Here is a 24,295-nt window from a genome sequence, read left to right on the forward strand (position 1 = left end):
GGCGCATAATCCTCCAAATCAACTGCAGAATACTGAAATATGTTACCGAAATTGATACCAAAATCGTTATTCACTGTTATGTTTTAAAAAGTGCGTATAACAAGTGTTAAATTAGAACCTGTGAAACCATTTCAAAATGTTTAGACAACCAGTAAGTGTTACTCAAGCATTTATCTTAAGTACATAAGTGATGTTGAAGATCAACCCCTCAGTGTGGTGGTCAAGACAGTTTAGGATTTCAAGCACAAAGTTGTCATACTGGAGCAGTTTAGGAGCAGAATTTTTTTTTCTACTTCGTGTTCTAAAAGTTTTTTTGGAGCACTTGGAGTAGTACAGAAATAATCTAGCCATTTGGTGGAGCTTGTTATTACTGTGCAGTCAGTAAGTGCTGCTCAAGAGTGAAGCAAGACACAAAGCCAACAGCAACCAATTAAGCTTGCCTTCCCAAGGACGGTATACCATGCACATCATGTTGCAAACATTTTTGTTTGGGTAGGCAAGGAACTTAATTTTGTACCCGCCCTAGTTGCTTAGTGGCTGTGGTGTTGGCCTGCTAAGCACGAGGTCGCAGGATCGAATCTCGGTCAGAGCCGCCGCATTTCAGTGGGGGCAAAAGGCGAAAACACCCGTGCACTTAGATTTAGGTGCACGTTAAAAAAACCCAGTTGGTCTAAATTTCCAGAGTCCCACACTACGGCATGCCTCATAATCAGAAAGTGGTTTTGGCACACAAGACCCCATAATTTAATTTTTCTTAATTTTGTAAACCGACCACAACACTTATTAGGCTTCTTGGTGCTTGTGCTGTAACAGAAGAGAGTATGTATGTGTGTAAATAAAGAAATGTAAATCATGCCATGTTACAATGGCCCCTTTCCACTGCTGGTATGCTCCACCACGATACATTGCATAAGCTTCTTCCCGTAGCAGCAAGCTATATTGCAGCAAAGTTGATGCTTGAAAACCGGCATTATACAACACTCGACAATGGTTGTGCCTTCCGCACTATGAAGGCAAAGCATCTCAGCATCCGAAATTTCAGCTGTCCTTATAATTAATTGCCTCTATGAGGTACGTGGCGGTGTTGCAAAGATACCCGAATTCTCATGCATGCCCAAAAAATAGTTTGTTGGGTGTATTTCTGCTTGGTAATGAAGACGGCTATGACAGTGCACATTAGTGACACAACAGTAGCCAAATGCTCAGATTTCTTTTAAGTAGAGTGCTGTGTGCTTTTATGACTTTGGTGAAGTTAGCATCTGAATTTCCCATACACACGCCTGCAAGTTATCTATTTATTAAACTCACGCACACATAGTATCACTATAATGAGAAATGCATAGTGTTTTAGCTGTTCCCTGCAGTATGTTTTCTGACAACTGTTTGATGATAGATGGATGGATGAATAAATTTCTTGCGGTCCGTCTGTACATGCGATTGGTGCGCAGCGGGCCAATCCCACGTCGGGACAGAGAGGCCATGCCCCTCCGCCGCGTCGCAGGCTCGATGGACAGCCCAGAGCCGTGCTTCGAGGTCCGAGCTGTGTGGAGCTTGGTTCCACTCTCCCTTGGTGGTCCCGGCACCAGGGGGAAAGCCCAGAGCATGTGATCAAGGCTAGCTACATCCTTACAGTAGAGACACGCATTGTGAGGGTGCGCATCCGGAAAGATTTTGTGCAGGAAGGCCGGGCATGGGTAGGTGCCCGTCTGAAGCCACCTGTACATGACTTCTTGTGCTTTATTGGGCGCTTTGTGTGGTAGCAGCATGGTCCTCTTGACCAACTTGTAATGCTGGGTGAGATCGTTGTAAGTGACGAGGGGATCGCCCTCGCTTGCCCATCCTGCCGAGAGGGAGTCCGGGCTCACACGGTGAGTTAGATCTTGTGTGGTCTCGTGTGCTGTCTCGTTGAGGTCACTTTTTAAGCACAATATTTGATCACGAATATACTCTTAATGCTTCACACACAAAACAATTTGTTACCTTGTTGTGTCCATGAAAGGGTTGTATTAAGAATAATTTTTGGCAGCCTTGTTGACAGTTTGACAGCATTAATCAGTGAATCCTTAACAGGCACTCTGCAACACTTTTTCAAGAAGGAAAGCCAACCTACTGAGTCTCCAACACATGCGATTTTACATTTTGTCACAATCTTAATGCAGCTGGCACATCTGGGTTCAAGCTTATATAGTGCTAACTTAGGCAAGTTGGCACATGTTGCAGCGCTTCATTTGTCTCCTTTATGTCCTATGTGTTGTAATGTTATGTTTTTTATTCAAGCAGCAAGCAAAATGCAGTTGACTTCATTCCATTAATTAGACTTTGACGGGACTGATGAAACAGATTGAATTATTTGGTGGGTCAAATTTAAGAAGATGCAGAAGAAATGCCAACACACATGACTGATTTATTTGCCATGGTTTACGTACAGATTCTAACATGCCCCAGAGTGAAACACACGCCCGCTGTCTGTGTGTCCAAAGTGTAAACTAGCATAGAAAGGACAAAAGCCCCTAAAATGAAAGAAATCAAATGCGCACACAATTTTTATTTTTAAAAAAATGGACAAGGGTCCAATGTGTTGCACATTGCAACCAATTTTCCAAAGTAAGCTTCGCCGCAATACATCCGTGTTATGCGGTGAAGCGTATGAAAATCGCCAAGGAAGTTTTGTTAAAGACGGCACATTAGAAATGGGTAAATAACACAATCAGACGTTTTGGTCTGTGATTACTGCTTGGAGCTCCTCCTGGGCAGGCAGAAAATAGGCATTTCCTGCAGGAGATAAAGTCTGTTTAACACATCTACTGTCCTCTAAGGTATGTCATGTCACCAAAGGGGTTGCTTATTGGGTTCACTGTAGGGGTCGGCATGCATGCAGACTGCTCAAGTTGAAATTATTGGGTGAAGACCTATTTTAGTATCAAAATAACTAAAGTTTGGACCTATAGAAATGCACGTGTGTCGGCTGGGACTTTCAGCCGGAATCAAAGTCTACTGTTCTGCAGCCACTGAGCACTGCAGTATGCCAATATTCTGCTATGTGTAGTAGGAGATACATTCTTGCTGCAAACTCCACTGCCATATATATGGTACAGTCGACTTCTGTTAATTCGACTCCGGGTAATTCAATCCTGGCCAAAGGTCTTGGCCGGCAGTCATACATTTCTCCAGTCCCAAATCTCTTATTTTTATTGTAAAATTGGTCTTCGCAGGATAATTTGAACTTGGAACAGTGACTCGCTGTTGACCCCTATGGTGAACCCAATAGCGACCCCTTTAGTGGCAGCATGTCTACCTCGGCGATGCTTAGGAAACAATGTATGCATTCAACACGTGTGATCGCGTGTCAACAGCTCCCATTTATGCTTGCCCTAGGAAACTTTTCAAGCAAGAACCATATATCACAACGCTTAATTATGGTATTTACCCGATTCTAATGTGTGCCTCATATGTTAGCACTAGTAGAATGCAGTAGTTGTACACTTTTCTTTTCAATGACACCCGCCGTGGTTGCTCAGTGAATATGGTGTTGGGCTGCTGAGCACGAGGTCGCGGGATCGAATCCCGGCCACGGCGGCTGCATTTCGATGGGGGCGAAATGCGAAAACACCTGTGTATTTAGATTTAGGTGCACGTTAAAGAACCCCAGGTGGTCGAAATTTCCAGAGTCCTCCACTACGGCGTGCCTCATAATCAGAGAGTGGTTTTGGCATGTAAAACCCCATAATTTAATTTTTTTTTCAATGACAGTGGTAAGCTCCCAGCCATGATTTGGTAATGCCTGCCATATGCATTCCAACCCATTTTTATTCTTAAGTAAATTGCCTTTTCATGATCAGGGTCCCTTGCGAGCATCTGACCTAGGTAAAATTACTCCTGTACAGACTCTAGAGGCTGACTGGCGATGTGAATTCTTGAACATTGTCTTCTGCATATTAATCTTCAAACACACTCTAACTCTATTTTGGTCAAGGTCCTCAATCACTAGTAATTTGTCCCCACTGTTGCCGAGATATTCACCATTGATCTGCAACTGCAGATTTGAAATGGCATTAATCAAAGTCAACACCACCGTGTTATCTCGCCACTTTGAACTGACACTCTCACACGCAGATCCACTGGCCACTGTAATCACCATGGCGGGAACGCTAGGCCTAGGTATGCTATTGCGGTTCTTGCCATTCGGTGCTGTCTTTTTCATTGAAAGAATTCACCGCTGTCAGCAATGGTACCCACTCTGCCTCTGCAATCCTCGTAAAGCACTGCGCGTTGCATATTGCTGGTTCTCGAAAAGCAGCTTTGCCTCAGCACAGTGATGCTACGCGGTGAAGTGTATGGGACGCAGCACATATACGTGCACTTGCCGTCTCCTGTCACAGTGCAAGCACCTATATGCCTAATAAGTGTACTGGCAGACCTTCAGAGCTTTTTCGGATGTGCCTGTGGCGATTTGGGCCCTTAAGGGCAGTAAAAGACATGCATTCATTTTTTTTCGGACATTGTAGCGGCCCCTAGGGACTCTGAAAAATCGGACTGTACAACTGACCAAAAGGATGCTTCAAATGGTCCATGGGGCGAACACGCAGCAGAACGAGGACAAGAATAGGAAGGACCATTGCATTGAGGAATGACTGGGAAAGGAACTGTGCCGCCACCTCTTTGAAGGAGCTCGAGCTCAAGATGCAAAGTGTTGGCTGACACTAAGATGCAGGTTACCCACATCCACACCAAAATGAACCCCTTAAAGCAGTGAAATGCAACACTGAGGCATTATGTGAGTCTGAGAGTATCTCAGGACAGTTGAGGTTGACTTTCCAGTTGCTTGGAGAATCTGATATGTGACAAAGTTCGGGCGTAATACCAATGAGCTTGCTATCAGTTGATACAAATAGCTCTATTTGCATCTCTTTTTATTCGCATTTGAAAATGTTCGACTATTTGCCCTGTGCTAGACCACTTTTTTTTTACAGTGAAGCTGTCTATTGCGAGGATCTGGCGGATCGCATCCGCTCATAGACCAACAATTTTTCATACGATGGGCCGATCCCGAAGAAATTGCAATACCAGGCCAACCCGAGGCAGAAGTGAAGCAAGCATTAAGCACTCCCCATATGTGGGCTGATCCCGAAGGTCGTGAAATGCCAGTCCAACCTGCGGCGGAGATGAAGCAGGCTTTAAGCACTCCTCACACATGGGCCAATCCCATAGGTAGTGCAATACCAGGCTGACCCGCAGCAGAGGTGCAGTTCACCATTAAGGGGCCCACATACGGAGCTTCGCTGGTCAGCCTTCACAGAGTAAAAGGGCACCGAGTTTTTTTCGAAGATATTTTAGTAGCTGTGCATTTTACAAACCCCTTGTTTCAGTTTTCTATTTTGAATAAAATAAACACTACTCCTTACTGCTCAAACTGCATTGTTTTTATTTTTTTAACATGCTTACCAGAGAGTGACAGCATCAGGTGTCAGCCCATCTTGACGTGAAACTTGGTGAAAACCTGAAAAAAATCGGGGAATTTGAAAATGTCAACTTGGTAGACACGTTGTTCTTCTAAGCATGCAGTATAGCACATAAGCCTGGAGGTTAACGAAGAATCTCGAGAACACGTTAAGGACCGTACAAAGAGCAATGCAATGATAAATGTTAAAGAGACAGGAAGAGAGCGGTGTGGATCAGAGAGCAAATGGGGATGGTCGATATTCTAGTAGACATTAAGAGGAAAAAATGAAGCTGGGCAGGCCATGTAATGCATAGGGTAGATAACCAGATGACCATTAGAGTTGCAGAATGGGCGCCAAGGGAAGGGAAGTTTCGCCAAGGATGATGAAATTTGAAAGCACAAGTTCGCATCAGCTAGTGCAAGACAATGATAATTGCAGGGAGGCGCCTTCGTTCTGCATAGAACTTTAAGATAGGATGATGATGATGGTGAATGCGTGCAACTCTTTCAAAAGAAATTTGGGCCGGAAATAGCTTGCACAGTTCACCAAGACACGAAACCAAATTCGTATGCTTTGCCACTAACACGGATGTATTCCAGCGAAGCTAACTTATGAAAAGCGGCCACCATTGTGTAATCATCTATTTCATTGTTGGAACAGCTTGCGAAACATAGCATGATGTGTTGGAAGGAGCCCTGTAACTTTTTTTTCTTTATAGCCGGCTATAATATGCACATGCTGAATTTTTTATAATTAATGCTATGTGATGTGCAAATTAAGCAGCAATTTTATCCAGTATTAAAACGTACCTTAGTGTAACAATACAATGAGACACGTAATCAAGAATTTGTATGTATGCACATCTGAGTGCGCATGCATGCATGCTGTCATCCTTGAGTGCGCAAAGACGTGAAACTGGTGCACTGGTCTTAGTGCAGCTTGGTAGCTCATAGTTTGTGAGGGGATTCGTAATGGCAGTGCTCCACCACGCCACAATGCAGCAGTCAACGCTGATGGTGTATCCACACGACGGACGGCTCCGCGCAAATCTCTGCCGCGGACGCTTAATCCGCCGCCGATCCAGACGATGGACAGACTGAGCAGACGACCGCGCCGGAAAAATAAACATGGCAGCACCACCCGAAGCGACTGCCGTCCGCCTCGAAGGGTTGTATTTGGTTTAAATTTGTGTCCAGAAGCTTCGACAGCAATCTATCCATGATGAGTGGGCACCGTTTCCGAAAGAGATACTCAGATTCTCGGCGTGTAGGCTTAGAGTAGCTGTACAGCTGAACATGGCCTCGACGATGTTGTGGCTGCCCGGGCGGATCTCAGTGGACGTAAGTTATTATGATTGCTTATTTCTACTCACTCTAGATGGCGCCATCGGTGTAACAAAGACTTTGTCATACATGTTTTTCACTCTGAATGAAAATGGCAATCGAAAGGAAACGACGGTTGGCCGCAATGGCTGTCGTTTTGTCCGAATTGGATGATGACAAGTGCTTGTTTCATCGAAAGAGGTCTTGTTACGCTCTCGTGTCCGCGTTATCGGTGGGAGTCATATCCCACAACGCGGCGAACTGCTCCACGAGATGTAAGAACAGTTACCTCGTCCACTCAGGTTCATTTCAGTCGCTCTTGTGCGAGTCGCACGCTCGCGAACAGACACGAATGGTCCCAAGTAACCACGGATATCCGTGGGACGTCCACCATAAGTCCCAACGTCCATCCATCCGGATATCCAACACGGACGTCCGTGGGACGTACAGGAGAAGTCCATATCCTGTTTGGATGTCCGAAGGACATCCCACCGGGATGTCCATGGGACATCCCATTTTGAACGTCCGCTGGCTGTCCATAAATAGGCATGCCCAGGATATACACTAGTGAGTTATATATAAACTAGCATAAATATATTGCCGGAAATTTTAGTTTGTTCATATTATATTTGTTTATTTTTGTTCTCTATCGGACACAGTTCATTCTTTTTCCAAAGCAAAATAAATATATTTCCAACTTGATATCAATTCTGCCCACTTTAACATCGCAGTATTAAAATACGATTTTTTTTTCTATCGGTGGGTCATACAAACAATTTGTAGTTTGCTTTAAAAAAAATGCTTGTGGATGACTAGCAGAATATATAAGCGCCCATTTGAAGCCACTTATTCGACCTAGAGCCAAGCACTCAAGTTATCCCTCATTATGAAAAGTTCCTGATCATAGAGTTTTGGTCCTGACCTCCGAACATGTAGGTTCAGGTTTATCATTGAAACAGGAAGTAAAACACGTTGTTGGGCTAGTTGGTGCATTGTATTAAGAAAAAACCAGCAAAAAAAAAGACGGACACAGGAAACATACACAAGACAGGCCTCGTAGCCTCTTCCAGCCTCTTTCCTGTCTTCTCGTATGTTTCCTGTGTACGCCTGTTTTTGGCTGGTTTCTTAAAACAGGAAGTTGTCTGCAGTGTTCAATTGTGCATACAATAATATCATTATAGGTAACAAAAATAAATCTCAAAGGCTACGCTTTTGGTGGCTGCGTGCGTTGAAAGCGATTACGAAAGCTATAATGCGTCAGAGCCGCCATGCATTGACAGTAATCTGAAAGGCTATGTTTTTCTGGCGCCGACAGCTTTAGCAGAAACTAAAAACTCGAAAATCAGATACCGAATATTCCCAGAATAAGTAAATATTTCACTGTGTAATAATAGAATATTTTAAAAACCTATTTATGTTTGCGTAGATGCACGTGGAAGTGTTACAACCTTGGCAAAGCAGAACGCTGCAGTCATCCAATCCAATCCAAGCTCTAGCCATCGTCGCCACGCCATTTTTCATTCTGCGATCGTTTTAAGGGCAGCGGAGCAGCGTTTGTCACCTTCCGTGCCTGCTGAAGTCTCCTACTCAGCTACCAAGGTATGACAGCTACATCGATTTCTTTTTTAATTCGTTTGGGTATTGAAATGTGTTTTCTTCACAGGTGCCAGGATGCCTAGACTGCGGGAGAAGCCGCACGCGCGAAAAAGAGCGTCGCTGGAAACAAAGACGATATTCGAGGACTTCGGATCTCGCACCGGCAGCCAGCAGTCAACAGCTCGAGAATTCGCAAGCCTAGAACTGTGCAGTGGCGCGCATACCCCGCACGCATGCATTAACATGTGCGTTCGGGCTGTCCCTGCAAACATTTGTACGCCTTGTGATGCTGGTCGCTGCACCGAGGCGACATCGGAAGTTCGGGACGGTGGTTGTGACACTACGCGCACTAAGGACAATGTGCCTTGCTTCCCTGATGGATATACTCTACGTGACGCTTCGGATGGTTCACTTCGCTGTGAGAACGGAACAGGATCCCTTAGGAGAGGTGTACGCACAAGTCAATGCGGGTTTTCTGGTAAGCAGGACCCCGGAGTCTACATTTGCTTTAGCTACCGCGGACTCTTCATCGGCGCCCTTTGATTCTCCTGGCAAACAGCTTCTCCTGGCTAATGCGCTCATGATCAGAGCTGTAGCCGTCAGTAGCGGCAAGATCGCCTGCTGATCTATACGAAAATAAAAAGCTCCTTTTAAAAAAGTGAAGAATATATTAGTTGTTTTTATCTACAAGTTTGTTTAATATCGTGAGAATATGGTCACTACGGCCACGGCGGGGACATTGTAAACGAGAGTACGCATTCGATGGCCAAGTGAGTTTTAATAATTGTAAGAACGCACTACGCCACGAGAAAGAGCTATTGTTTAAAGAAAGTGAAGATTGTATTGATTGTTCTTCACGAATAGTTCGTTTAGCCACGTCAGAATGTGGAGACATTGGGAACGAGAGTACGCATTTGACGGCAAGTTGACTTACGAGAACGCACTACGTCGCGAATAACATTTAAGCTGCAATACCATTAAGCATGTCCGTGTGGCACCCCGCGAATGACATTAAAGTTTAAGGCATTAGCCAGTTAATGTCATTTTTTGTGCCCGTGTCGCAGAGTGCTAGTGAAGTGATATAGTCAAGATTAATTCCTTCATGTCATTTCTGTTGCTTTCGCTGCTTAATAATGCTAATTGATGTGTTTTTGCTCTTTCTTTTTATTCCATGCTGCAAACTCAAATGTCAAAGCAGGGTGGGCAATAAGTATTTTTGTTCTGCTGTTCTCTACCTTGTTGTTGTACTATTGAAATTGCAAGTTTTCTTCTTTATCCGTGTATTTATTTGTTCTTTGAACAGTACGCATATATCTGCTTATTGGTCTTTTTATGTATATGTATAAGGTGACAATAAACGTTTAATTGTATTTGGAAGTTGGTGTAAGTTCATTTCTCGTTTATTTAAAACAAGAATGCATTCAAGCACTAGACCAATGTAGTATATATAATGGTCCGGTGCTTGAATGTGTCCGGCCACTATTGTCGCTTCAAGGCATGTGTATATCTGGAATATCCCCGGGAAGACACACACACACACACACACACACACACACACACACACACACACATATATATATATATATCCTGAACGTCCCCTGAATGTCCATGCTGGATATCCGCGTCGGACGTACTACGGATGCCAAAGCGATTACCTTTGGATTTCCTAGGGACGTCCCTCGGACGTACGTCGGACATTCATGGATATCCCACGGACATCCCGAATATCCAGAAAGGACGTCCGTCGGACGTCGCCCGGATATCCGTGGTTACTTGGGGTGTCGGCAGCGATGAAGCTGTTTCAGAAGGATCCCAAAGCCGCGCTTGTTGCCAGACTGTAGAGCATGCTAGGCTAAATCCGCATCGTTCAACTCCCAAAATCCGAATGCGAAAAATAGCACGGCATTTTCCGTCCGTGGGGGTCGCGGACGACGCGTGTATGGTACAAATTCGTGACGTGTAGTCACGTGATGCGCCGTCCGTCGCGAAAAAGACGGATTCCGTCCGTCGTGTGGATCCACCATGAAGAGAGGAAATGCTAATCTTACCGACGCTGCACATGCTCAACAGGCCAATGAGAGTGCTGACATGTGAGCTTGAAGCTCGCCAGATCCATCTAACAATTTGGCGTCGTACATGACAGCAGAATCAACATTTAATCATCGATTTATTTCAACTACCATGTACGTCGACATTGCCTCTTTAGTGTTGACCCCCTCCCCTTTTTTCTTCGAGGATACTTCTGACAGTGAAAAATAACACTGAATGTCCACATCAACAGGAACGGGCATAAGATGCAACCACTTGCGACCTTTTTAACAGAAGCTTGTATTGCCTCACTGGTGTCGGTGTTACCGCGCGAAAAAACCCAAGCTGCGCAAAAATAGAAATTGCTTATCAGGCTGCGGATTTGAACCACCGACCTCCGGATTGTGAGACCAACACGCTAACCGATTCAGCCACCGTCAGTTCATCAAACGCTGCCTTTAAGGTGGGTAAGTAGAAGCATGGCATGAGCCAATCACGGGCGTCCCCTTCCTCCAGAGGAGGGAAAGGGTGTGTTCGCGTGTTTGCTCGCCTGACACCAGTTCAGGCCCAGCAGTCAGATGGGGAGGCCGCGTTTGGTCTGTTCTGCCAAAGAGCAGGCTGCATTGAAGGAATGGCAGTGGGAGCAGGCCACGTGTTGTGCGTTTGGCCAAAGAACAGGCAATGTTTGATTGATGCCACCGGGAACTCATTCGAGAAAGGGGTCGACGTTGATGTGCCACTCTCGCCGTGAAGCGTTACAAAGAGCAGCAGATCCCAAGCTTCGCTTGCACACCGCTTCACAGCAGTGGAAGGGCAGTAACTTTTTTGGCCTCCATCCTTGTGTCATAGTCCAAGCATGCTCTTGCTAAATAGAATCATTCTTGGCAACTAAAGCTTAGTGTTTAAGTGCAATTAAAGCTTGTCATTGGAACAGTCTCCAGGACTTCAGAATTTCTCAAGTAGAATACCATTTTGTTGGTAAGTACCACGAAAGAGATAGTGACCTATAGGTAGATACTGAAAGAGCCAGTATTCAGTAAAAACTTATAAATGTAAAAAAGTTTGGCCTAGTCTAGTTTAGAGTAATTGGCAAGGATACCTGTTTTTGCAGTCTTATTCTAGTGAAGGTTTAGCACTACAGGACTGTGCCAGTTCCATTCCAACTAAATCTGCCCAATTGATGCCATTATAGATTAACATTACTGAATATATTCTGCAATCACATTATTTATTCATGAATTACACTTGCGCAGGTAACATGCATGTACTGTCAAAAAGAGCAGATATGAGAGAGATTATACAGCTAGCAACGCACTGCAAAAATAAAAGGTCACAAAGCGAATATGTTCTCGTTAAAGAAGCATAACATTATCTGCAATGTTGTTAGAACTTCAAAAATAATTTTTTTTGAAAGGCACAACTAGTAAACAACTATAGTAAGAATTTCATTTAAAGTTGGAGAAATAGTACAACTCTTGGCATTCTGGGGAGTTAAAAATAGTGGAATTAAGAAATCTCAACTTTGTCAAGTAGGAATGAAACGGAGGGCCCGCCCCATTCTGCAACTTTACTGTGGACCAGTGTACGCCAACATGGCAAGTAAGAAAAGAAATTTGGGTATTTCATGGTGCGTGTAGATCCATAGACTTTTGTTCCCAACGCTATCTTTTGATGACATGCCCAGGTTTTTTCTAGTCACTTGTTGCAGTTTAATGCGATAAAATCTACTTGAACCTCTTGTGGTCGCAAGATCCGCAGGCGAGCTCGTTCCCTCAATCGGCTGCCACCACCCAGCCTCTACTCAACCATATCTTGTGAACATTATATATATATATTTTTTGCCTCCTAGTATTTTGGGTGATATCCTGAGTGATGAAAACAAGCACTCCATAAAATCAGCAACATCTATCATTACGACAGATTCATAACAATAGTGCAGCCACTACATACTAAATAAACTTACTGGGTCTGCGTTAGTGTGGGCAGGGGTAAGCTTGCACACGTAAGTTTTTTGTAACATTCATAACAAAGCAAACAAGCTTTCAGGACTATAAACCTTTGAGTCACATCAGCTACGTGGGAGCAAAATATACATTCAAAAAAATGGCTGTGGCTTAGGTAAGGTTAAGCCCAGGATGCGAAGCATACTAGCCTTTATTTTAGTTGTTGAACCACTGTTTAGCCTGGTGAACTGCTGTTGCTTGGCTATATTTGGTTCGGCTAGACGAAGAAACAACTCATGCATTACTTCTTCGCCTTCAAGAGTGGAACGCGACAGCGTTCCCGTCGACCCGCCAAGGGGTGTAAGGCAATGGGCTACAGGGCAGCGACTACGCGCCCCGCATTGGACGCGGTGAGCGTCGAGCAAAGCAGCGTTCGGCGCGGCAACGAAATGTGCGCCTGAGCAAGAGACGCACGCCTTAGAAACAGCGCGTTTCTAAGGCAACACCGCATTCACTAGAGGCGCTTTTGTACCGCTTTGAAGCGTTGTACTCGTGGCTCAGTGGTAGCGTCTCCGTCCCACACTCCGGAGACCCTGGTTCGATTCCCACCCAGCCCGTCTTGCAAGAGTTGAGCCAAAGCCACTTCTCCTCTGTCGTGACGTCACGGTGTCACGTGATTTCATGGTCACCGCCGCGCCTGAGGAGCTGGGTTGAGCCCTCGTAATATGCTTCGCATAAAACAGGAAAAATAGGCACAGTGTTATGTGCCACTAATCCTTTCCTAAAAAGCTGCAAGAATTTTAGGCGGTTTTGATAGAACTATAGCATGGCACAAAACTGATGGTGCTGTGCATTTGGTCACTGCAAGCAGCTGTACATTGTTAACCTCTCTGGCCAATCATGTCTGCTGCAGAAGCATCCCTAGTATGTCTCCCAATTTCAAGATACTTGATTTAGTGCAGTATCACTCTTTGTTGGCCTTTTTATCAGACTAACGCAGAAGGGGGCGCACTGTACACTGTTCACATTTTCTTTGTGCGCAAAAGATAAGTATGCATTGCATTCACCACTAAGAGAATGTATTTAATGCTGTTATCAAGTTTACAGCCTTACAGCACATGACACAGGTATTCATGACAAATCTGTGCATGTCATACAGACAGCTGAAATTTCAAATGAAACACCACTTTCCTCCCTCTCGAGAAAGCGCCACACCCAGCCAGCCAGAGTCAAGGCAACACAAAAAAAATACAGTCTTAAAAGTGTCGCTCGCCATGACGGATTACTTAGGTAAATCGCCTAATTCAGAATGCGCAATGCCACGGTGGAAAATGTGCCATGCAACAAAACCGGATAAGAAAAAAAAAGCGGGTGGTGCTAGTCACGTGACCATGATGTGGTTCTTCGGCTCAAGTATGTGACAAGGCGAGGAAGGAACGTCGCTCGCGGAGGCTACTCGAGGCAGAGTGTCTCTCTGTTGGCAGTCATGCTCACCTCATGGTGGTGTGGTAAGAGGGCATTCAATTTCTGCTGTCTCCTCTAATAATAAACCAGTTTAAAAGATTATTTCTGTAAAGAAATGCCAGAAGTCTGAAGCCGTTACTCCAAACATTCATCGTGGATATGAAGTTCAATGCATGTGGAACTGTCGAAAGTGGTTCACTCATATTCTTCTCATCTACTTTCAAGAAATTTCACACTAAATTGATGTAGACCTCTGCATTGTCACAAACAGCAGAAAGCAACCTTGAAGTCTGTTTTGAATTCCTCATTAATGCATGAAAATCCAGGATGCAGCAGCCAAGTAACAGTCTACTACACATAACTCTATCTTCACCTCTGCGTTCAGGCAATGAAATGCAGTTTTTACCATAGCGAGCATGGGATGTTTACTTGGAGATGCAGCTCTTAGCCTGTCTACATATGACTGTGATATTTAAGAAAGATGCCAGTTATTTAAAAGTATGTTATTAAAAAAACATCTTTCATGTTCGAAACATGCCTGGAGGCAATAACCAGCTTGAAAAGTAATTATGTCCCATGGCTGTATTCGGGTCTCAAGAAGCTTGAAATTGCAGTGTAAACTAATAGCGTCCTCGATCACTCGCACCGGGGCGCCCTGGTGCGCGCACTTTAATCCTCGATCAACCGCACCGACCATCCTCGATCACCGGAAGGGCACCCTGTTGGAGCGGTTTTCCATTGCCCCGTCTCGCACCAAGAAAATCGGCGGTGCGCCGGGGTGCAATCCCAGCAAGCACTGCGGGACGCGCGCGCGCACTGCCGACTGCAGAACCGTGGATGCTCTGGCCTGATAGCTGCGGTTGCAATGGAGTTGACGGAGTTAGCCAGTGGAGATGTCGGCAATGAGAAAGGAAGCACTGCAAATTGCCGCAATCGATGAGCTTTTTTCAAGTTCTTCTGCCAGCGAAGACGGCATGCTTATCGACCTCGTCCAAAAACAATGTGGTGAAGAGCGGCCGAAAGTGGACAGGTTCGTTGAAAGGGTCGTCAGGATTAATTATAAGATCCATTGGTGTTTGCTTGCAACCAGGTATGTCGGAGCACGCAGTTTGACAAGGTTCGAGCGCTTGCCGCAGATGCTCAGCACCTGCAAACAACAAAATGTGCGCGCGCGCGTGTTCGCGCACGTCTTGCGCGCCAGGGGCAAAATAGCGCTGCATGCAAGCACCCTGCAATGGGTGCAGTTTTGTCCTCGATGTTGACCCTCCGCAGTGCGCCACCACAGCGGTGCAAGGCGCACCATTCTGGTTTCGGCGCAACCCCGGGGCAAGGTGATCGAGGACGCTATAAAACTTGCTAGGGGGCCTGATGCAAGGCCCTCAAAAAACAGGCCAAACAGGGGGCTAAATGTTTCTTCAATAGGATAGAAAGTTTGCGCTGGAAAGTTAACACCAAATATAAATGAAAATATATTACTTCAGACTTACCACCAGACTTTCACAATTCGAGTCTTGTTCTCCAAGGTGCATTGCCATTCCGACTTGTCCAGCTAGCGAGAAATGCAGTTCGTATTGCCTCCACCAATGTGTTTCACATGCACATGTGATGAACTCTACAAAATGAGAGCAGCATTGAAGATAAACTGAGCAGCTGAAAGTGCACGCACTGTTGCTTCTACGCACAATATGGAAACTAAACAGTAGGGGTAAATTTCATTAGAAGATTTGCGTAACACTTCATTCCCGTTCATATTGAAACATAAGTCGACTCTGAATATAAGACAACCCCTACTTAAAGACATCGCATTACAGTCCCCTTTATAATGGAAAACTACATGTTCTATAAAAAATTGGGCACTGAAAGCACCATGCCCCGCTTTGCATCAATTGTTTCGCTTAAATCTTTTGTGTACCCAGCAGAAATTCTAGATTCTAAGCTTTTGTTTTAAATGTAACGAACCTCGTCAAATTTGGTGCAGTGGTTGCCGAGAAAAACGAATACTCCGTTTACATGTATTTAGATTGGACCACCCGAGCTAAAGCTTCCTCTTAAACGCGCCCGCCACGCGGAGGCATTGCCGAGCCCGAACCGAAGGAGCAGTATGGTATCCACATTTTGTCTGCTGGAGGCACCGCCAAATTATACTAAACAAAGAAACATTGCGTACACTTAGTACACGTACAAATTTCCTCTTTATAGCGACAAGGTAGGGGACTGTGGCTAGCAGTGGCAGCCGGCTTTACCTATGCGCCGCCAGTCTGGTTTCTCAGACGTGTAACGATTGCGACAGTGTACGCGGCGGAAAAAGCACCTGGGACTCCTGCAAGACCAGACAAAACCTTGCCTCTGTGCATTATCTAACACCTTCGCATTACCGTTAAACAAAACTCGAGAACGCAGTCAAGAATTTCGCATTGAGCTGAGAGTACGCTGCACAAAGTCTACTGAAAGACGGAACTTTTAACGACAGCTTGTAGGCTAACTTCAAGACGTATCGATAAGCAACTGTTCAATAACTGTAGAATAAATACGCCCACTTGCCTGTCTGTTCACGCCAATACCGCAAGCTCTATTCAGAAGCACGAGACTGGCGCTGAAAAGCGTCGAGACATTTCATTCGGCGAAATTAACCGCTTGCATTTCCAATGCAGCGAAAAATCAAGTGAACGATTAGAGTGTATTAACGATGTCGACGATGCAGTCGGCCATTTTGGGAAGTTTTAGGCGTGGATCGGCTTGGCTATAGCTGCGCACAATCTTTGGAAGCGACCTTTTTTTTGTTGTTGTCGCCAGACGAAAATCGCTGTGTTACACTTTTTTTTTACAGAGAAGATATGTTTATACTTAGGGTATGGTGGCTAGCATACACTCTTAAGCATAATTACACCCTTTTGCCATACAACGATAATTGTCATCTGCTTGCCCGCATTTCCTTTCTTTAACACGGCGAGCCCGGTACTTTCCAGTAACGAACGACATGCGCGTTATCGGAATGACATAGCATTCCCGCCAGGAAAGTAACAGGTAATGCTATCATGCTGATAACGCGCGTGCCGTTCGTTACCGGGCTCGCAGCGTTAAATAAAAAACGCATCAAGGCAGATGACGATTATCGTTGTGTAGCAGAAGGGGCACTCGACAGGGTGTAAACTGTTCTTTGAGTGAATAATCGTCAATCTTACTCTAAAAACAGTTGCGCCCTTTGGGGTGTATATTTGCCACACAACGATAATCGTCATCTGTCTTGTACGCATTTCCTTTGTTTAACGCGGCGAGCCCGGTACTTTCCAGTAACGAACGGCATGCACGTTATCAGCATGCAGGCAGAGCATTCCCAACAGGAAAGTAGCGAGCGCCGAGCTTTCAAGAAACGAATCTCGGGCAAGACAGATGACGATTATCGTTGTGGAACAAGATAAGCCCCAAAGGGTGTAAATATTTCTACACTCTACACTCTTGGAAAAATTTACACCCTTTGGGGCGTATCTTGTCCCACAACAATAATCGCCATCTGTCTTGCCCGCGTTTCCTTTCTTTAACGCTGCGAGCCCGGTACTTCCCACTCATGAACGGCATGCGCGTTATCAGTGTGACGCAGCATTCTCGACAGGAAAGTAGGGAGCGCCGAGTTTTCAAGAAAGGAAACGCAAGCTAGGCAGATGACGATTATTGTTGTGGGACAAATATACACCTCAAAGGGTGCAACCTTTTTAAGAGTGTAAAAACTGTGTTGGCTGGCCTCAAAAGAATAGCAGGCGACCAGGTTCGCTGGAGGGTGTCGTATGTAGTCACTGGCTGACCTGGAGAGAGGGGTGGTAGGTGCCTTGTTGCACGGTTATAATAGACCTTCTGGCGTTGACGGATCTCCTGGAGCCGGCTGTGGACGGCTTTACTTGATACTGCCTCTGGTACTAGGTGGCTGGTGGGCACAGGCAGCAAGGTCCTGGTTTGCCGTCCCATACAGGCGACTTTAGAATATCATCTCTGGGGGTGTTGCGCCATTCGAGCAACGCCATATGGAAGTCAACTCGGTTATGTGAACATTTCTTTAGAAGCTTTTTGGCCTCTTGTACTGCTCTTTCCGTCATACCATTAGAGCGGGGATGATACGGACTTGACGTAACATGGGCAACGCCTAGCTGCTGCAGGAAATCTTTGAAATGCCGGCTGGTTAACGGTGGTCCGTTGTTACTGCAGAGCTTAAGCGGTAAGCCATGTGTGGAGAACAGCTCTGCGCACCATGACGCCAGAGCGCTAGCAGTGCTTTGACGGAGTTTGCGGATCTCAAAAAAGAAAGAATAAAAGTCCACAATTATGGCAAATTCACGACCCTCATGAAAGAACAGGTCCATGCCAACGAATTCTCAAGGCGGCTTTGGGATGTCGTGGCAGTAAAGAGGCATTTTCGCGTTTCGCGGCTGGTATTTCTGGCAGACAGCGCAATTTTTGCAAAACTGCTCTATCTCATATGACATATTTGGCCAGTACATGACGTCTCTTGCCCGTGCCTTCATCTTTTCCGCTCCCGGGTGTGCAGCGTTAAGCAGCAGCATAATTTCTCACTTTTTTGAAAATGGTATGACTACCTTGTTGCTGCGAAAAACAAGGCCGTCTTGCGTGTGCAGCTCTTCTTTGTAGGACCAGAACGGACGCACATTTTCAGGTACCTCGCTTCTTTCTGGCCAGCTTGTTTCGGCATAACCTCGAAGCTTGACGAGAGCAGGATCTTCATTGGTGGCCGCAAGAAGATCCCTCAGGTGCTGTTGCGAAGCTGAAATGTAATCAAGCACATTTACTTGAAATTGCTCAGCTTCTTCTTGCAAGAGTTGCTTGCTAGGGAATCTAGATAAGGCATCAGCCAAAAACAGCTCTTTCCCTGGCTTGTAGATCAGCTTAATAGGATATCGCTGCAAAGTCAAATGCATGCGCTGTAGGCGAAGTGGAGACTGATACAGTGGTTAGCGGAATATCAGCACCAAGGGGCGGTGATCAGTTTCGACAGTTACGCTTTCCTGGCCGAAGATGTAATCATGAAACTTGATGCAGCCATGCACAATTGCCAATGTTTCTTTCTCAATTTGTGCGTAGCGTTGCTGCGTCTCTGTTAGCGAACGTGACGAGAAAGCGACTGGGCGGCCGTCTTGAATAAGCACTGCACCAACTCCCATTTGGCTCGCGTCGACCGAAAGGGTGACCCGCTTAGTTGCATCGAAAAAGGAAAGAATTGGTGCGTTAACTAAGCTCTCACGCAACATTTCATAGCTTCGTTGCTCAGCCTCGGTCCAAACTCAGGCAATGTCCTTGCGCAACAATGTTCTCAGTGGTGCAGTCAGGACGGACATGTTAGGGATGAAACATTGTACATAATTCATCACGCCTAGAAAGACTTGGAGTTCCTTACTGTTCTTTGGTTCTTTCATTTCCAGTATGTCGTTCACTCGACCAGGGTCCAGGCGGAGGCCTTCTGTGCTATGGATGTGCTCTAGGTAGCGGACTTCAGTCTGCAAAAAAGTGGATTTCTTGAGGTTTAGCTTGAGGTTGTTTTCGAGACAGCGTGCCAACAAAAGCAACAGGTGGTGGTCATGCTCCTCCTTCGTGCGGCCCCAAAGTAGTATGTCATCCATTACCACGGCTACGCACGGTAAGCCTTCCCACAAGCAATGCATAGCTGCCTGAAAGATTTCTGGAGCTGACGCAATGCCGAAGGGCATTCGAAGAAATCGATATCACCCATACTGCGTGCTCATTGTACATAGTTTAGAGCTTGATTCAGAAAGTTTAATTTGCCAAAATCCTGACGCTGCGTCGAGTGTCGAGAAGAACTTAGCACCGGACAGTTGCGAGGCTGCGTCCTCTAGGGTTGGCATTGGGTAATGTTCGCGCAGCACCACTTTATTAAGTGCTGTAGGGTCTAGGCAAATTCTAACCTTGTCCTTCTTAACAACTGTAACCATATGGCTAGACCACTCCGTAGGCTCGGTTACCTTTGTTATGACGCCTTGTGCTTCCATACGCTGTAGCTCGGCCGTGACTCTGTCCTGAAGAGCAACAGGAACTCTTCTTGCTGGAACGACGACGCCCACCGAGCCTGGCTTGAGCTTCATGTTGTACTCGAAATCTTTTAGCTGCCCGAGTCCCTCGAAGACCTCTACAAAAGGCTGCGCTGGCGGGTACAGTTCGTGCTGTACGTTTTGCATACGGTATATGAAGCCGAGGCTTTCAGCTGCTGCACCACTTAAAGTGGCAGGGACGTCTTGTTTGACAATAAAAACGTTTGTTCCTTGCTTCTGTCATTTGCTGAAAGTATCAATTGGACTTTCGCATGCGCGGCTGTTGTGTGGCCAAAAAAATGTTGCGAGCTTGACATTGCAGGCTTGTTGAGGCTCTTTTGGCAGCTTTGCAACGTCGCTTCTTGAAATGACGCAACCATTGGCGCCTATGTCTAGCTTGCACGTGATGGGATGGCCCTCAGTGTAGACCGTTGCGCTCCAGTGATCGGTGGTTATCGCACCGATAGTCAACGTTTGCAAAAAAAATTAGTCTTCGGCTTGTAACCCTCGCATTTGTTGGTTGGCACTACGCGGAAAGTTCGACAACTTGCATGCTCGAGAGAAATGGTTCAGCTTTCCGCACTTCCGGCATGTTTTTCCTTTTGCAGGGCACGTGTCACTGCGGTGCATTTGACCCCCACATTTGTAGCAAAAGTTTTTTCTTGTTGCTACCGCGTTTACTATGGTGCCTTCACTGGCGCCTGTAGCTTCGCTTATCTCACGAAAGTGCTCTTTGCCTTGTTCTTGCGCGCGGCAAATGTCGACTGTCTTTTGGTACGTCGGGTTTTCTGCGATCAGTCTTGGCTGTAGGCTCTTATCCTGAGTGCCCAAAATGATTCTGCTATGCAACATGCGGCCTTCAAGGTCCCCAAATTCACAGTTCTTCGCTAACACACGCAGTTCTGTTTGCCACTCGTTAAACATCTCGCCTTCTTTTTCCTTGAACCGAAACAAAATTCTTGGAATGTTAAGTTCGTTGCAGGCTTGTAATGATCCTCAAATTTCTTAATCAGAACTTCAACGTCATTCCTGTCTTCCGCTTCATCGAACTTGAACGTACTGTACGACTTCCTAACCTCTTCACCTATGGTAACTAGCAACGTGGCTGCTTGAACGTCTTCTGGCTGCTTGTTCAATTGCGTAGCAGTGGAAAACAGCAGAAACTCACTTTTCCAAGTTTTCCAGGCAATCCAAGGGTCGTGCGACGGATCCATAGGCTTCGGGGGCGGTAGTAGCGCGGACGCCATCGACATATTGGCTGGGTTTCGCTGCCACCGCTGCCACCATGTAGCCAGGCCAGCAGTTGGGCGAACAACAACTTTATTGCGGTTGCGCAAGTTACATATATAGTGAAGCCTACGTGACGTAACAGATCACGGGATTACTGGTGCGCCGTGACGACTGCAGATTCAGCCGTGCTACAGTATTCACTGTTGTGTACACTACGCGTTAATCGGCGAATAGGCACCTTTGAATAGGCGGCTGAAGGTATCAACGAATATCATTGATGTAGATCAGAAATAGGAGGGGCGCAAGAACCGAGCCTTGTGGAACACCAGAAAAAAACGTTGATGTAATCAGATGTAATATCATTCACAGCTACGCATTGCTTTCGGTTTTCGAGGTAGTTCTTGATCCACGATACTGTGTTCTCGTGTACACCAATGGCAATTAGTTCAGTAACAAGATCTGGATGAGGAATAACATCAAAGGCCTTTGAAATATCTAAGAAAATGGCATCTATTTGGCCTCTGTTATTTATTGATGTAGCTACATCATGGGTTAACTCAGCTGAGTAATAGTACTTAGACTTGAACAGAATCCATGTTGCCGGCTGTATTGTAGGTTATTATTCTCTAAGTGCAATATTATGGCCTTATAAATAATATGTACGAACAATTTACTGGATGTACATGTTAATGAAACAGGTCTATAGTTACGTCGAGTTTAGAGCCAGATTTGTGCACAGGTATTACTTTGGCCCTTCGCCAGTCATCAGGTATCACTGAAGTTTCCAAAGATCGCCTGTAAATTACGTGTAAGTATTTTGACGTCCAAACTGCATGTTTTTGCAAAAATGCATTTGATATAAGATCACAGCCACAGGGTTTCTTTACATCCAGATTTTGTAAGAGTCGAAAAATTCCTTGTTGGTCGATATCTATTTCAGGCATTGGATTCTCGAACTGATACTGTGGAGAGGGACAGTTAAAGGTAGTTCTGTTAAATACAGATTGAAATAATTCATTAAGTTTGCTTGCTATAACGTCAGGCTGAACAACTGTCTCGTTCGAAACAGTAATCTGCGATACGGTGTGCCGCTCCCTCGATAGGTAGCGCCAGAATTTTTTTGGTTTATTCGTCAGGTAAGAAGGCAGAGTAACAGTGAAAAAACGCTCCTTGGCCATATGGATCTTATATTGTAATAAGCATACGAGATCTTGAAGGTCACGTGTGGTTTTCTTTCTGCGCTTCCTTTTAATTTTTCGTTTTATATGTATTATTTTGCGCGATACGCAAGGATGTTCTCTGTTCACTCATTTCTTTCTGGAGGGAATGTAGTTTTCTTCACAAAAGTGCACAATACGCTTAAAACGTAACCATAATTAATTTACGTCATGAAGTAATGAAAACTGCAGAAAGCAGGCGTTTAAATATTCTGAGATAGCATTGTCATCCGCTCTTGAGTAATCCCTGATAACAGCAATCGATGGCTTAATGCGTTCACGGTTTCCTAACATTGGACAGGAGAATACAATCATTTTATGGTTTGAAATGCTATTTTCAACGTTTAATGTGTTATTTTGAAATAGACTGCTTACGAACATCAGATCGAGCACAGAACATGACGGACCAGCTATTCTAGTCGGTTCGGAAACTAGCTGGTCTAGAGAAAAGGTAAATGACATGAACAATAGAGATTCAGCACTTTTTGCGTCACAGCTATTGTGCGAAAGATTAGACCAATTGATTCCCGGTAAATTGAAATCACCTGTGATGATAATATTGGAACGTGAATTAGTGTGTTGTGCAATGTAATTGTGCATAACGTCTAGGTATACAGGGGGCGCATTCGGAGGTCGATATAGGCCACCCAGAAATATGCTTTTTTCATTAAATGTAAGTTTACACCATACGCTTTCATGGTCAGGTATGCTTTTTAAAACTGTGAATTTTATGTTAGATTTAATTGCGACAGCAACGCCCCCCCCCCCCCCCCCCCCCGCCTCCCCGCGATTCTCTGTCTTTCCGTATGAGCCATTAAGGTGGAAACACTTCGGAATCCTGGACGCTTTCGTGAAACCAGGTTTCCATGATGACTATAACGTGTGGTTGATGGGCTGCAACTATGCTTTCAAGTAGGCTGAACTTATTGACTACGCTACGCGCATTCAGTGATAACACTCTGATACATTTCGTTCATTGTTGTCACGTGCAATCGCGAGCTGCTGAGCCAGCATGTGCAGAAGTTATCGGTTTAGATAGTTCAATTCTTCTGTCCTCACACTCATTCCATATGAAGGTTTTGCCATTTATTTTTAGTTTATCAAATGCCAGAGATACCTTTGCCTCTTTCGCCTTGTCACTTACTGCAGAACGCCATAATTTAGCAAGTGTGTCGCGTACTTTCTTTGAGAAATCTTTGGATATTGAAATCTGGGTGTTTTTCAGCTTGAAGCAGCTTGATAATATTTTGTTTTTCTCAGCGAAGTTGAATAGCCTGATAATAACGGGGCGTGTCCTTTGGCTTTGCTTTGTACCGATTCTGTGAACTCGTTCTATTGAGTTAACTTCTATCCCTAGGATCTTCCTAAATATACCGTCTCGCACTTCTTCTTCAAGTGTTTTAACATCTTCAGCAGAGCTCTCTCTTAATCCATAAATTACTAGGTTATTCCGCCTACTTCTATTTTCTAGATCATCGACCTTCGATGCCAGAAATTCTACTTGCGTCATGGTAGATATACAAGATTCCTCGCAGTGTGCTATCTTGTCTTCGCATTCTTTCCATAATCCCCTTTCATTCTCAATAACTGTCATTCTTTCTTGCAAATCTGCAACTATTGTCTCCACGTGCTTGATATTTGAAGACAGTTGTTTCATTGTTTTGTTCGTTTCCTTTTGTTCTCTTAGAATGCGTTTCATTAGTTCCCGTTGCGAACATTCATCTGAATCAGAGTCAGGGCCTGGATTTTGTTCAACGTCTCCGAATATTAGTAACATTAAGCGGACAACATTAAAACAATCCCGCAAAATAGCAACACAGCATTGTGGACTTGGGAGCACCGTTAACGTTACGTCATTGTCTCTAGTTGAAGAGACTAAATGCTGGTCACTAACCTGTGCGATCAGAAAAAATTTGATCAGCATCCGTACTCGTTCAGTGCTCCCAAGTCCACTGAAGGTAACGTCGAAAAGGCTGCTGCCTTTATCCGGGTGCCATGGTGTCT

At 45.1% G+C, this 24,295-nt stretch overlaps 2 long non-coding RNA genes across 4 annotated transcripts; one reads left to right on the top strand and one right to left on the bottom strand.

Moving 5' to 3' along the window:
* Positions 1 to 5,456: 5,456 nt before the first annotated feature.
* On the bottom strand, positions 5,457 to 24,284 carry LOC139060387 (uncharacterized). 3 transcript variants are annotated; one of them, XR_011514770.1, is made up of 4 exons: positions 24,186 to 24,284; positions 15,282 to 15,343; positions 13,825 to 13,899; positions 5,472 to 5,497 (listed from the first exon to the last, which is right to left on the bottom strand). It is a non-coding gene; the product is annotated as an uncharacterized lncRNA (long non-coding RNA). The 3 variants fall into 3 exon arrangements; XR_011514768.1 differs by lacking the exon at positions 24,186 to 24,284 and adding an exon at positions 16,336 to 16,501; XR_011514769.1 differs by lacking the exons at positions 13,825 to 13,899; positions 24,186 to 24,284 and adding an exon at positions 16,336 to 16,501 and having other exon boundaries at positions 5,457 to 5,497.
* LOC139060385 (uncharacterized) lies at positions 8,067 to 9,736 on the top strand. Its single transcript, XR_011514767.1, has 2 exons — positions 8,067 to 8,362; positions 8,427 to 9,736. It is a non-coding gene; the product is annotated as an uncharacterized lncRNA (long non-coding RNA).
* Positions 24,285 to 24,295: the final 11 nt, after the last annotated feature.

Source organism: Dermacentor albipictus, chromosome 5 (assembly GCF_038994185.2).
Source record: "Dermacentor albipictus isolate Rhodes 1998 colony chromosome 5, USDA_Dalb.pri_finalv2, whole genome shotgun sequence".
In the NCBI taxonomy this organism is placed as follows: domain Eukaryota; kingdom Metazoa; phylum Arthropoda; class Arachnida; order Ixodida; family Ixodidae; genus Dermacentor; species Dermacentor albipictus.